This window comes from Megascapheus bottae, chromosome 1 (assembly GCF_031878675.1).
Source record: "Megascapheus bottae isolate mThoBot1 chromosome 1, mThoBot2.hap1, whole genome shotgun sequence".
Taxonomy (NCBI): Eukaryota; Metazoa; Chordata; class Mammalia; order Rodentia; family Geomyidae; genus Megascapheus; species Megascapheus bottae.
In genome coordinates, this window is record NC_143509.1 from 75,187,197 (window position 1) to 75,203,353 (window position 16,157).

Below are 16,157 nucleotides of genomic sequence, written 5' to 3' on the forward strand. Positions count from 1 at the left end.
ATAAAAGCAATATGAATTTTTAATTACATTAAAGTAAGCCTTGTTCTCCTCCCATTTTTAAGGTTACAGAATTTTTTTTGCCAGTCCTGGGGCATAAACTCAGGGGCGGGGCACTGACCTTGAGCTTTCTCAGGGCTAGCACTCTACCGCTTGAGTCACAGTACCACTTCTGGCTTTTTCTGTGTATGTGATTCTAAGGAATTGAACCTATGGCTGCATGCATGCTAGGTAAGCACTCTACCCCTGGGCCAATTACTGGCCTTGTTGCAGAAAATTTTAACAGATGAAGAATTCTGGGGACCAGAACTAGACTTGAGAAAGCCCAAGGGCAGAGCTCAGGCCCTGAGTTCAAGCCCCAGTACTGACAAAAAAAAAAAAAGAGTTCTGTTGACTGAACTCCATGACTGTCATGTCCACAGCTCCACAACTTTGCACTTTACAGCTGAGATATATTCTTGTCCTCTCTTCTTTTGTTTGTTAAACCCCTTATTGTATTTCTCAATATCTACTTTCATCAGTGGTTCTCAATTGAATATTTCTCTTCTTGTTCCTGTAATCTCTCATTCATTCATCTTTATGTTGCCTCTCTTGAAACTGCTGCTCAATCTTTTGTCTCCAGACTTGTACTTAGATGTGAAGGTGGAGGTAGGATATGTCTACTTCAATTCTGCTATTTTTATTAGTCCTTTCTATCTTCATATTGGGATCCACCCTAGTTATTTCATTGAGAGACAGAGCTATCTATTCTTGATTTGCCTTGGATCACATCAAATAACTTCACAGGGAATTTGAAATGGTTTCAGAAAGAATGGGAAAATCTAGCCAGGTGCTGTTGTCTCACATCTGTAATCCTAGCTACCCAAGAGACTTAGATTTGCAGATTCAAAACCAGCCCGAGTTTGAAAGCCCATGAGACTCTCCAATTAACCAACAGAAAAACAGAATTGGTAGAGTGGTAGCCTTGAGCTGAAGAGTTCAGGGACAATGCCCAGGATCAAGTTCAAGCACCAATAAATAAATAAATAAATAAATTAAAGAAAGAAAATCTATTTTTTCTTTTTCTTTGAAGTGTAAGTACACAAAGAGGTCAGAGTTGTTCTCAAAATGGTGACCGTCAGAGCGCTGGTGGCTGGCTGTGGACTGCTGCTGCTCCATGGGCTTCTGGCAGGCCCAGCTGCCGCCAGCTGATCTTGGGTTCCAGCTCCTGGCTTCAGGGAAGTGGGGGAGATCCAAGAAGGAAAGACAACCAGCATTGCATGCCGCCTCACAGAGACTCCCAGGGAGACTGAAAATCCCCCCACCCCTCGGGCCGGTGCCCCATCTGCCCTAGGATCCTGAAGCACAAATCTAACGGAGGATCATCTACTCTGAGGATGTGCTGCTGCTCAGCCAGTTCATCCGGCCTCACCGAGGTATGCTGCCCCGAAGCATCACACGTCTGAGCCTGGAAGAGCACTCCAACTTTGAAGACTGTGTCAAGGTGGCCCACCGAGCAGGTCTGCCACCAAACCTCAGGCCTCGGCTTCCTGAACGGTTTATACTGAAGAACAAACTCAAACACATTCACTACCTGACCGACTGGTCAGTCCAATCTGCCAAGCCCTTCTACAAAAAAAGGCCACTGCTGGGACAAAGTGTGCATGCCTGTTCACCACTCCTGAAGGACGACATTAGCTACTGATCAAAGCCTCTGCGCCTGTACCACTAGAGCAAGCTCAGGGATGGCATGACCGACTTCCATACCAATAGCTGTCCTGGTCACAGAGCTGGAGGCCAGGGCCTGGCAGGGCGACTGCCTTACCTAGCTGCTGCTGTGGTCTCTCGATTGACTTGGGCCCTGTTGACTTCTTCCTAGGCAGATGGAGGTGGGAATTAACTGAAGAAACCATAAAGCAGGCTGAAAGTTTACCTTCCCACCCCCAATTTTTTTATTTCTTTCATTTTCTTTTAACTTTTTTATTTTATTGTTGGGGTGATGTACAGAGGGGTTACAGTGACATCCATCAGGTAGTGGGTATATTACTACTTGAACATTGTTACCCCTTCCCATGCCCCCCCCCCACTTTCCCTGTTCCCAACCCCTTCCACTCATCTTCTTTCCCCCTTAACTTCCTTTTTTCAAATAAACAAGTGTATATACATTAGATAACAGAGTCAGATGCAGTAACAACATGAGATAAACCATAAGGGAAAAGAAGAGAAAAGAAATAGCTTCACATAGTACATTAAGAACAATTCCAAAGATAAACCTATTGTCTCATCCTTTATGGCCACATGTACATAGCTTTTGAGCTATTATGATCCTCTGCTATGAGAATCCTAGGATTACACTAATAGTTACAAATGAGGGAAACCGTGGAGCCTATGCTTCTTTGGGTCTGGCTTGCTTCACTTAATATGGTTTTTCCAAGTCTCCATTTCCTTAAGAATGGGGCAATGTCATTCTTTCTGATGGCAGCATAGAATTCCATTGTGTATAAATACCACATCTTGTTGATCCACTCATTAGCTGAGGGGCATCTGGGTTGGTTCCATACCTCAGATACGGTGAATAATGCTTCAATAAACATGGATGTGCTGGTAGGTTTAGTATGGACTTGTTTGTAGAAACTTGGGTAAATGCCAAGAAGTAGGATTGCTGGGTCATAAGGGAGCTCTATGTCTAGTCATTTGAGGAATCACCATACAGCTTTCCACAGTGGCTGAACGAGTTTACCCTCCTGCCAGCAGTATAGTAGTGATTCCCTCCTGGCCACATCTCTGTCAGCATCTGTTGTTATTAGGTTTCTTAATAATGGCCATTCTAACTGGAGTGAGGAAGAATCTCAAAGCTGTTTTGACTTGCCAAAGATGTGGAGCATTTCTTCATGAGTCTATAGGCCATTTTTATTTCTTCTTCAGAGAAGTCTCTCTTTAAGTCTTTAGCTCACTTTTTAATGGTATGGTTGTTACTTTGAGGGTGTGTTTTTGAGATATTTAATTTCTTGACCTGTAGATATACTATCTAAGTATATAGATACTTAGATATAAGACACTTTATTGTATGGCTAGTGAAGATCTGCTACTCTGTGGGCTTTCTATTTAACTTGTTGTCTATGTCCTCTGGCATACTGAAGCTCTGCAGTATAATACAGTCCCAGTTGTCCAAACTTTCTTTAATTTGTTGTGTTTCTGGGGCTTTATTAAGAAAGTTTCGACCTGTACCAAGGAGCCCAAGTGTGTCTCCTGCAAAACTTTCAGGATATCTGCTTTTACCTCAAGGTCTTTGATCCATTTGGAATTAATCCTGGTGCAGGGTGACAGATAAGAATCCAACTTTTGTTTGTTTGTTTTTGTCAGTCATGGGGCTTGAACTCAGCCTGGCTGCTGTCCCTGAGCTCTTCAGTTCAAGGCTACTGCCCTACCCTTGAGCCATGCCCCACTTCTCATTTTCTAGAGGTTAATTGGAGATAAAATTCTCAGGTCCTTTTGTGCCCGGACTGGCTTTGAACCTCAATCTTCAAATCTCAGCCTCCTGAATAGCTAGGAATACAGGCGTGAGCCATCGTGCCTGGCTCAACTTTAGTTTTCTACATGTATTTAGCTAGTTCTAACAGCACCATTTGTTAAAGAGGCTGTCTTTCTTCTTATTTTCTTGGCTCCCTTATTGAAGATTAGGTAGCCACAGGTCTGTGGTTGATTTCTGGGTCTCCAGTTCTTCTCTATTGGTCCTCAGATCTGTCCTTGTGCCAAGCTGTTTTCATTACTATACCTCTGTAATCGAGTTTGAAGTTTGGTATTGATATTTTTCCAGTACTGTTCTTCTGCTATGGGATCTTTTATTATTCCATATGAATTTTTGGATTGCTTCCTCTATTTTATTAAAGAATAACATTGGGATATTGATGGGTATGACATTGAATTTGTAGATAGCCTCTGGCACGATTGCCATTTTCACATTAAATTCTTCCAATTCTGGATCATGCAAGGTCAGTCTACTTTCTTAGATCTGTTTTAATTTCCTTTTTCAGGTTTTTAAAGTTTTCATCATAGAGGTCCTTTTACTTTTTTGGTTAATTCCTAAGTATTTTATTTTCTTTGAGCCTATTGCAAAAGGAGTTGCTTTCAGCCTCACTCTTTTCGGTATTGGTGTACAATAAAGCCATTGATTTTTGAGGCTTAATTTTGTAGCCTACTACTTTCCCAAAGTATTTTTGACACGTGTTAAATATTCTTTATTTGACATTTATATATAAGCCACACCAAAATGTCTTTAATAAGTAAAAGGCAGATTGCAGAGATGGGGAATTCTAATTAAATTGGTATAGTCAAGACCAAAAATATAGACATTGCCTCACCTTCGATCATTGCTTCTAACAAACTAATGATCACATGTTCAAACAGGTTAATTTTTCTTGATGCTGAAACAGTGAAGGGATTTTTCCAATATTTAAAGATGTTCTCATAATTAGCTACATAAATCTGACTATAAAACCAATCTTTGACACATGTGGAGAAGGTATTACTCTATATTCTGCTGAAAAATTGAACATTAGTAAATCCAATCATATCACAAAATAGGGGTTTGGGGAGGGAATCTTTTTTTTTAGCAATACAGGTATATTTTATTTCACATTTTATTAGTAGACAGATGGGCCAAAAAAGAAAAGAAAAGAAAAGAAAAAAAGACAAAATAAAACCACTGAAGGGGAAATCAACAAAATGCATCAGATAAATCTTTTCTTATAAGTTAAACTGAAGAAAAACATCTACAATTTCATCTAAGAAAACTATTAAAGTCAGGTGTATCCTGCTGATTTCAGAATAGTTGAAAATTGCATCTGAATCTTTTTAGTTGTAAATGTAAACCTTTTTTAAAAAATCAGGACAAGAGGGTGGGAAGTTAATTTTCAGCAGAGAACTTACATATACTCTCCCCTTCCAATCTTTTACTAAATATACACTCAAACATAAAGAAATCAGCAAGTAAAGAAGCAAATAAATGCCAGGGAAGGGGAAAGGAAGGAAAAGACTAGAGAGGAAAAAAGTAGAAAAGAACTCTGGAATGATAAGGAAAAGAAAGGGAAACTTTTTAAGAAAAGCAACAATGGAATCATGATATTATACCTTCTCCACTGAGCTTCAAAATACATGAACTGAAGAGAATTCAGTGAGGCCTCAATTAGAATCAAAAGTAATCTTAAGAGCCAGTAGTTTGGCCTAGTGGTTAAAGTGCTTGCCTAGCATGCACGAAAACCCGGGTTCAATTCCTTGGTACCACATACATAGAAAAAAGCCAGAAGGCTCAGGTGGTAGAGCTCTAACCTTGAGAAAATCCAAGGACAGTGCTCAGACCCTGAGCTCAAGCCCAGGACTGGCAAAAAAAAAAAAGGCAAAAGTAATCTTAAAATGAAGGATTCTGAGTTCATTTCACACCAAATAAGCAGTACAAGTGTACTCACAAAGTTCTGGTGTGAGCCTGAGACTCCCATCCACTGAGGAGGGAATCTTTTAAAGATCATATTCACTTAACTACAAGCCAGTTTTACTTAAATCAGAACTGTCCAAAAATATTCTGTCAGCATTCATGAATTGGAATCTGATTATCAGAGATCAATTGAAGTATTAAAAATCCATGAGACATTTGTTTTGCAATAAATAGATAAGGAAATTCTATTACTCATTTGTAGCTTTTTTGAGATAAGCCATCAAATCTTCCCTTTCTCCCTTCTTAATGCCAGCGAAGATCATTTTTGCTCCAGGGATGTACTTTGGGGGATTCTCCAAGGACTCCATCAGTGTATCCTCTCCCCAGGTGATGCCTTTGTTCTTGGTGGCATCTGTGTAAGTGAATCCAGCTGCTTGGCCTGTCTTCCGACCAAACAGACCATGGAGGTTAGGTCCAGTCTTGTACTTGCCTCCCTTTTTAATGGTGTGGCACTGGGCACACTTCTGAACAAAAATCTTCTTGCCTTTTTCAACATCTTCCATTTTAAATTCACTCTCTCTCTGCTACCACAAGGAGGATACCAGATACGAAGGCAGACACCACGCTATCTCTTTCCCAAAGTTTTGTATTAATGCAAATATCTTGGTACTGGAATTCATAGGATTCTTAACATGGAGAATCATATCATCTGCAAAGAGGGACAATTTTACTTCCTCTTTCCCTATTTGGATCCCCTTTATGTTTGCTTCTTGCCTTATTACTCTGGCTAGGAATTCTAATAATATATTGAAGAAGAGTTGAGAGAACAAACATCCTTGTCTCGTTCTTGATTTTAGTTGGAATGGCTTTAACCTTCCACGATTAAGTATAATTCTAGCTGTAGGTTAGGCATATATAACCTTTATTATACTCTGGAATGTTTCATGGATTCCTAGTTTCTCCAGAACTTTTAACATAAAGGAATATTGGATTTTATCAAATGCTTTTTTCTGCATGAATTGAGATAACCATGTTGTTCTTTTCTTCGCTCTTGTTGATGTGATGAACTACATTAACTTATTTGCATATATTGAACCAGCTTTGCTTTCTGTGATGAATCTTGCTTGATCATGGTATATGATTTTTTGATGATTTGTTAAAGTCAAATGGCCAGTATTTTGTTGAGAAATTTTGCATCAATGTTCATCAAAGAAATGGGTCTATAGTTCTCTTTCTTTGATGGGTCCCTGTGATGAGTATTATAATGCCTTTATAAAATGAGCTTCATTAATTTTTTTCCTCTCTGTATCATCAACTTTGGAACTGCTGTGGTATAATTATTTATTTGCTAAACTAAGTCCCTTGAATTTTGCAAGTTACCATCACTCATTTCATTCTCCCAATCCCTCAAAAATTTCACAACACTTGTATTTACACTTAGATCTTTCTGTATGGGTTAATTTGTGTTGAAATCCTCTGAATTTCATTCACTGGATCATCTAGCTCCAAGATCTGTATTTTGTTCTTTATAAAAGTTATTTTTCATTTATTACAGTTTTCTTTTACTATTTTATTTTTATGTATAATAATTACATTTTATTTACTACCTTTACTTTATTACATTTCCATTTTTAAAATTATATTTTTCTGATTAGTTAAATTGTAATTTTTGTTCTCTTAATTTGACCAAGTTTTCTTAAGAACATTGTTCTGAATTTCTCTCTACGCAACTAGTAATTTTCGATTTCTTTGGAATAAATTAAGAGATACATATTCCTTTGCAGGTGTCATATATCTTGTGTTCTTACATTGATTTCTTCATATCTAGTGCAATAATCATTTTTCCAATCTTCTGCAAAGATTTTGAGTGGGATGGTTTTCAGTGTCAGCAGGCTTTCATATGATATTTATGCAGCTGTATTACTTCGTAGTAAGTGCTGTGGTATCATTTCTATAGTTTCTTCCCATTGAAAGATTTGAACAGCACAAACTGGTAACTCTGGACCCTGGGACTGTGGAATGTAGTAGTGTCTGGAATCTGTGCATCCAGGGACAGTGGTTGCAAGGTCATTGAAATGTCAAAACAAAAATATTGCTGGGACAGTTGAGGGCAAGAAACAATCCAGTGATGGTTCCACTTCCCAGGAAGACAGTATTCCAGGAACTTAATTTGAAAAGAAACTAGAAAGCTCTGAAGAGTTGAGGCACTAGAGTTGTTCACCCCATAAAGCAGTATTTTCAATACAGACAATGCTCTCTTTCCTTGGGATGCAAGGTAGCATTCAATAGATCCCTTGAATATATCTCAAATTGACTCTGCCTTGGTACTAATTCCTTGGGAGATGTTCCACTTGTGCTCAAACCTAAGAGCTATAACTGTGCTGGGCATTTTACCTTGGGGGTGGGTAAATGGAACGATTTTTGCAGGACATTTTCTTAGGAGTCAGCCCATGGCATTAACTCCAGCTTTGTCAGACAGGACAGCAATGGGTGGGAGGGGCAAGGGCCAAGGCACCTTTTCCCCCAGGGTACAGAGTGCATTTTTCCAGGAGCAGAACAATAAGTGTGAAGAGTAAATGAAACAGCTCTGCAAAGACAGCACCACGCTTAGAGTATGTGGTGCACAAGTTCAGAGCCAGCTTGAAGGACACAAGGTGCAGTAGTGACTGTGTGGGTAGATGCAGTGATTCCACCTAAGTATGTGGTGCACAACTTCAGAGCCAGCTTGAAGGACACAAGGTGCAGTGGTGACTGTGTGGGTAGATGGAGTGATTCCACCCAAGTTGAATAAATATTAAGCGAAGTATTAATGGACCTTAGGTGCTACATGAAGTCTTGAGTGTTTTATTTTACAGTGGAAAATTTGTGCTATTTGGAGGCACACTATATGTTTTATCTCTTTATTTTATTTATCATTCTTCTTCACAACGGAAGTTGCATCTAGGGAAGATTTTCCTTTCAATTTTTGTTTTAAGGACAAATTATTTTTATTCAAAACAGGCTATACTTTTCTTTTTTTCATATATTTTTTATTGTAATTAATAGAAGGGTTACATTATATTTGCCAGATAGAAGGTGCATTAATTCACATACATTGATACCCTTTCTCATGTCTTGGTCCCCATTTCCCTCCCCCCTCCCCCCACCCCTCATCTTGTTTTCCCCCCTTCCCTATCCAATTTCAAATAACCAAATACAAATATATCCAATATATCAGATAACAAATTAAGATACTGTAACAATATGAGATAACCAAGGGACAGCAAAAGAGATGAGAGATAACATAGTACATTAAGGACAACAGTCACTCATTTTATGGCTTTTGTTTCTATATCCTAGAGGTCCTTTCATTTAGCGTCCTACTATATGGCCTTATGTATCAAGGTTTTGCTCTAATGCAAATCTCTGCTAGGAGAGCGCATCGTTTCTACTGATTATGACAAATGAGGGAAACCATTGAGCCTATCTTCCATTGAGTCTGCCTTACTTCACTTAATATGATTTTTTCTAAGTCTTTCCATTTCCTAATGAATGGGGCGATGGCATTCTTTCTGACAGCAGCATAGAATTCCCTTGTGTACAAACACCACATCTTGTTGATCCACTCATCAACTGAGGGACATCTGGGTTGGTTCCATATCTTTGCTATGGTGAATAATGCTGCAATGAACATTGTTGTGCTAGTGGATTTAGTTTGTCCTTGTTTCTGGACAACTGGGTAAATGCCAAGTAGTGGAATTGCTGGGTCATAGGGGAGCTCTATGTTTAGTCTTTTGAGGCACTGCCATACTGCTTTCCATATTGGTTGAACGAGTTTGCACTCCCACCAACAGTGTAGTAGTGATCCCTCCTGGCCACATCCCCTCCAACATCTGTTGTTACTAGTTTTCTTGATCTCGGCCATTCTAACTGGAGTGAGGTGGAATCTTAGAGTTGTTTTGATTTGCATTTCTTTTATTACCAGAGATGTAGAGCATTTCTTCTTGTGTCTATAGGCCATTTTTTTTTCTTCTTCAGAGAAGACTGTCTTTAAACAGCTTGGTACTGGCACAAGAACAGGCCTGAAGACCAATGGAATAGAACTGAGGACCCAGATATTAAACCACAGATCTATGGCCACCTAATCTTTGACAAGGGAGCCAAAAAAATAGAATGGAAGAAAGACAGCCTCTTCAACAAGTGGTACTGGCAGAACTGGTTAAGCACCTGCAGAAAACTAAAGTTGGATCCTTCTTTGTCACCCTGCACTAGAATTAACTCCAAATGGATCAAAGACCTGGAGGTAAAAGCTGACACACTGAAAACTTTACAAGAAGGAATAGGAGATACACTAGGCCTCCTGAGCAAAGGTCAAAACTTTCTTAATAAGGACCAAGAATCACAACAAATCAGAGAAAGGCTGGAGAAGTGGGACTACATTAAACTGCAGAGCTTTTGTATGGCAAAGGACATAGCTAGTAAATTAATTAGGAAGCCTACAGAGTAGGAGAAGATCTTCACCAACCACACAACAGTTAAAGGCCTCATATCTAAAATACATCAACAGCTCAAAAAATTGAATCACCCCAAAACTAATCTCCAAAGAAACAACCATCCCATTAAAAGCTGGGCCAAAGGCTATACTTTTCTAAGGATTTTTTTTTGGGCCAGTCTTGGGGCTTGAACTCAGGGTCTGGGCATTGTCCTTGAGCAAAATTCTTTTTCTCTAAGCTAGCACTCTACCACTTGAGCCATAGCACCATTTCTGGCTTTTTCTCTGTATCTGGTATTGAGTAATCAAAAGCAGAGCTTCATGAATGAATGCATGATTGGCTAGCATTCTATTGCTAGGCTACACTCCCGGCCCACTAAGGATTTTTTAAAAGAATTTATTAAAATTGATTTTTACATCATATTTCAAATGACATGTTTAACAAACAAGTGTTTAAGATTCCTTTTAATTTTGACTGGTGACAATTCTCATACCCTGAAAAATATTCAGAATTAAAAAAGAATAAATGAGTGAACTTTGCTCCATATCCAAAAATTGCAGTAATAAAGCAAGCTACCAAATGAAACTTAGTTTTTAGGAATTAAAAATTGCATCAAAAAACAAAGGGGGGAGAAAGAGAAAGAGAGAGGGTGGAAGAAAAGAAGAAAGGAAGAAAGAAAGAAGGAAGAAAGACAAGACAAGAAAAACAGATTCAGACACAGGTGGCTCCTTTCTCTAATCCTAATTACTCAGGAGACTGAGATCTGAGCATCATAGTTTGTAGCCAGACTGGTCAGTAAAGTTACTGAGGCTATTAACCTTCAATTAACCAACAAAAAGCCAGAAGTAGACGTGTGGCTCAAGTGATAGAACACTAGCTTTGGGCAAAACAGCTCAGATACAGTGCACAGACCCTGAGTTCAAGCCTCAGGATAAGCGCGTATGCACACATACACACACACACACACACACACACACACACACACACACACACACACATACACGTGAGAGTATTGAGGTGAAGAAAGAATTTTATTCTAATAATTTCTGAAGGTAGGGTCCCCAGATGTGTAGACACCTACTCAACCACAGCACAAGAATTCCCTATGTAGAAAGGACCATTTTGGTGACTTGGAAGATGGTCATAAAACATTCGATTAGGAACTTGGCTGCATTGATAAATTATTAAAAAACAAAAACAAAACCTTTTAGGAAAAGCTGAAAACTAAATCAAGAGGCTCTTTAGGATAATGCAACATTTTCCACAATCAGTGTCAGGCAGGACTGTCCTCAGCTCAAATGGTAACTGGCCTGCAGCCTAAATCCTGACACTTAGTCATGTATCCTTTGCACTAGCGGTATTTGTCAAACCGCCTCATTTTAATATTCTGAAGTTAATTATTGTCACTGTTAGCTCTTTTTTTTTTTTATCATTTCTTGGCCTTGAATTCAGGGCCTGAGCACTGTCCTTGGGCTTTCTCAAGGCTAGAGCTCTACCAATTGAGACACAGCACCACTTCTGGCTTTTTTTCTACGTATGTGGTACCGGGAATCAAACCTGGATCTTCATGCATGCTAGGCAAGCACTCTGCCACTAGGTCAAACTCCCGGCTCTACCATCAGCTCTTTTATGTGAGCAACTTTTCAGAGAAATGTATTCAGGCATTATGTGACTTGTAAGTAAGATTAGCAGGAAGGCTCAGAGAAGTCTAATAATCAAGGGATTTGACTGCTAATAAAGAACTTGGGAAAAATAAAAGAGTATGTGGAACATCCAAGAAAGATGTACTTCACAATGAGACTTTAGGGCATAGTTGTGGATAACTACACCATTTAACAATTAGAATAACAATTTAAAAAAATAAGGAAGTAGGCAGGCGTTGTGGCTCATGCCTGTAGTCCTAGCTATTCAGAAGCTGAGATCTGATAATCCTGGTTCAAAACCAGCCCGGGCACTAAAGACTCTTATCTCCAAATAACCACTAGAAAATTGGAAAAGGAACTGAGACTCAAGGAGTAGCGTGGTAGCCTTGAGCTGAAGAGCTCAGGGACCCCCGGCCCAGAATCCAAGCCCTACAGCTAAATAAAAAGAAAAACAGGGGCCAGGAGTTTGGCCTAGTTGTAGAGTGCTTGCCTACCATGCACAAAGACCCAGGTGCAATTCCTTGGTACCACATACATGGAAAAAAGCCGGAAGTGGTGCTGTGGCTCAATTGGTAGAATACTAACCTTGAGAAGCCCGCAGACAGTGCTCAGGCCCTAAGTTCAAGTCCAAGGACTGGCAAAAAATAAAATGTTAAGAAAAAAAAAAGAAGTTACTTGAAGGAGACAATAAAAGGATAAGTGTTTTGTTTTACATTATCTATATTTTATCCTTTAAAACTGCATGATTCTTGATAACAGAGAGGTGAATTGTACTTAACTGACTCCTATATTTCTGTTAGAAATAGAATTTTCCTTTGCTAATCTTATTTCCGATGAAATTGAAAGTAATGAATGTCTGAGACAAACAACAAATGAAACAATAACTGAATATTGAGTATAGTGATTAAATGAGAAAGTGAGAGAGAGAAAGAGAGAGAGAGAGAGTGAGAGAGAGAAGCCTTTTATCTCAAATATCCTTTTATTTGGAATTATATATATGTATATAGTTATACATGAAATAAATGTTAGAAAGAACTTTAACAATAACATCTAGATCAAAGTCACTCTTTCAATATTCTCACTCCATCTAGTCGCTTTTTTCTGAATGAAAACAATTCAAACATGTTAACTATATGTTCATAATCTTTCAACTAAATTATTTTGCTTAGGGCAGGGTAAGGCACAAAGTCTTGATCTAGCCTCTAGGTCTCATTGAAACCTACTCACACTCAATGCCATGGCACTTCCAAAAACATGTCCTTTTCTCTTTTCAAATTCTTTCTCTCTAGTTAAGCCAATCAAGTTTTCTCATGTTCTCAGTCATCTATGGCGATGGCTTTTTTTCGCCTTATCAAGATTTACTAGGTTTAATTCACTATTGATATGTTGAGTTATGATTCTTATCTGCAACTTCTTGTCTGCTTTTTTAAAGCTCATATAAAGAAATTATTAGGAATAAAATATATTAACAGCTCAAAAAATTGAATCTCTCCAAAACTAATTTCAAAAGAAACAACCATCCCATTAAAAGATGGGCCAAAGACTTAAAGAGAGTCTTCTCTGAAGAAGAAACAAAAATGGCCTATAGACACATGAAGAAATGCTCGACATCTCTGGTCATAAAAGAAATGCAAATCAAAACAACTCTAAGATTCCACCTCACTCCAGTTAGAATGGCCAAGATCAAGAAAACTAGTAACAACAGATGTTGGAGGGGATGTGGCCAGGAGGGATCACTACTACACTGTTGGTGGGAGTGCAAACTCGTTCAACCAATATGGAAAGCAGTATGGCAGTTCTTCAAAAGACTAAACATAGAGCTCCCCTATGACCCAGCAATTCCACTACTTGGCATTTACCCAATTGTCCAGAAACAAGGACAGACTAAATCCACTAGCACAATGATGTTCATTGCATCACTATTTACCATAGCAAAGATATGGAACCAACCTAGATGTCCCTCAGTTGATGAGTGGATCAACAAGATGTGGTATTTGTACACAAGGGAATTCTATGCTGCTGTCAGAAAGAAGGACATCGCCTCATTTGTAAGGAAATGGAAAGACTTAGAAAAAATCATATTAAGTGAAGAAAGGCAGACTCAGTGGAACATAGGTTCACTGGTTTCCCTCATTTGTCATGATCAGTAGAAACTTTGGGCTCTCCTGGCAGAGATTTGCAATAGAGCAAAACCTAGATACATAAGGCCATACAGTATGATGCTAAATGAAAGGACCTCTAGGATATAGAAACAAAAGTCATATAATGAGTGATTGTTGTCCTTAATGTACTATGTTATCTCTCATCTCTTTTGCTGTCCCTTGGTTATCTCATATTGTTATGGTATTTCACTTTGTTATCTAATATATTGAAATTGGATAGGGAAGGGGGGAAAATAAGATGAGGGGTAGGGGTGGGGGGGAGGGAAATGGGGACCAAGACATGAGAAAGGGTATCAATGTATGTGAAGTATGTGCCTTCTATCTGGTGAATATAATGTAACCATTCTATTAATTACAATAAAAATATATGAAAAACAAAAAACAAACAAAAAGAAAAAGAAATGCAAATCAAAACAACTCTAAGAATCTACCTCACTCCAGTTAGAATGGCCAGCATCAAAAAATCTAATAACAACAGATGCTGGCATGGGATTGGCCAGGAAGGATTACTATTACACTGTTGGTGAGAGTGAAAACTTGTTCAGTCACTAAGGAAAGCAGTATGGTAGTTCCTCAAAAGACTAAACATAGAGCTCCCCTATCACCCAGCAATTCCACTACTTGACATTAACCCCATCATACAGAAACAAGGACAGACTAAATCCACTAGCACAATGATGTTCATTGCACCACTACCATAGCAAAGATATGGAACCAACCCAGATGACCCTCAGTTGATGAGTGGAGCAACAAGATGTGGTTTTTATACACAATGGAATTCTATACTGCAGTCAGAAGGAAGGACATTGTCCTATTTGTAAGGAAATGGAAAGACTTAGAAAAAATCTGATTAAGTGAAGTAAGCCAGACTCAAAGGAACACAGGCTCAATGGTTTCTCTCATTTGTCAGAATCAGTAGAAACCTTGGGCTCTCCTAGCAGAGATTTGCAATAGAGCAAAACATAGATACATAAGGCCATATAGTAGGACGCTAAATGAAAGGACCTCTAGGATATAGAAACAAAAGCCATAAAATGAGTGATTGTTGTCCTTAATGTACTATGTTATCTCTCATCTCTTTTGCTGTCCCTTGGTTATCTCATATTGTTAAAGTATTTCACCTTGTTATCAGATATATTGCATATATGTATTTGGTTTTTTGAAATCGGATAAGGAGGGGGGAAAACAAGATGAGGGGCAGGAATGGGGGGGAGGGAAATGTTTACCAAGACATGAGAAAGGGTATCAATGTATGTGAAGTAATGCACCTTCTATCTGGTTAATATAATGTAACCATTCTATTGATTACAATAAAAATATATGAAAAAAGAAACTATTATGAAGACTAAATTAAGAAAAAAAACTAATACGGGGGAAAAAGGTCTCAAATTCTTATGGAATAAAAAGATCTGAAGTCTGACATGTGTTGATCACAAGTGTTTACAAATCTTAATAGAAAGCAAGACTTCATAGCTACACTTCACAAATATTGAAACAAACCCTCAGTTTTGCAAACTCTTGAAAATTCAGACATCAGTGCTAGGAAAGGATATATATAGTCACCTCTTACTGAGGTTTGGACTTTCAGCTTTTTAAGTTATACTATGCCACATTTGCTTAATGAAATGCTTTTCATTAGATTTGAGTTTCAAGTGAGAGAGCAATATCTTCTGGAGCTGACATGGAGTTTTCATGAAGAAACAATATTACTCAGGGTTGGATCCTAAAGAGAACCTGTATCTTCAACTTGTTAATGGCATGTTCAGAGAAGCCCATACTACTCAGAAACCTCAAAAGAGTTTTTTAGAACTGTGATTTCTATACATTCATAGAGCTGCAGCCAAATAAGCATGAAGTATCATACATGATGGGAATGTTGAACTAACGTCTACTTTCATTTGTCCAAAGTATAACTGTGTACAGTGACTAAATGTTGGTGGTTCCCGGAGTTTCTGGTGCCTGTGAAACCAACTCACTTCTCATACATGTCCAAATTCACTGGGCCCAGTAGCTTGGTTTGCATGTTATCCTACAGGGAACCCTCTGGCAATCTCACAGGAATTTTATAACACCATTCCCTTTGGCTTCTGCATGGCTCAATGTTGATAGCATATCTTATATAAATAGATTTCTACTAAAAATGATGGATGAAGCTTCCTAAATCAGTGTGTAGAGAATATCCCTTTTTACCATCAACTGTGTGATACTCTATTTTTTTTCTCTTTTATAGTCTAATATGCTCTTTTAATTTTTATGCACCAGTCGTGGGCTTGAATTTGGCCTGGGCACAGTCCTGGAGCTATTTTTTTTTTCTCTGCAAGAGAAGTATTCTACTACTTGAGCCATAGCTCCACTCTGACATTTTTTGGGGAGGATTTATTTGGAGATAAGAATCTCATATCTTACTTGCCTCTGTTGGCTTCAAACTACAAATTTCATATTTTTGCCTCCTGAGTAACTAGCAGGAATTTCC

The 16,157-nt window shown here is 38.5% G+C and overlaps 2 pseudogenes; one reads left to right on the forward strand and one right to left on the reverse strand.

Annotated features, from left to right (window-relative positions):
* The first annotated feature begins 1,092 nt into the window (after nt 1-1,092).
* Nucleotides 1,093-1,708, forward strand: LOC150069475 (large ribosomal subunit protein mL66 pseudogene; annotated as a pseudogene).
* A 3,947-nt stretch (nt 1,709-5,655) lies between these two features.
* LOC150069476 (cytochrome c, somatic pseudogene) lies at nt 5,656-5,970 on the reverse strand (annotated as a pseudogene).
* Between the last annotated feature and the right edge of the window lie 10,187 nt (nt 5,971-16,157).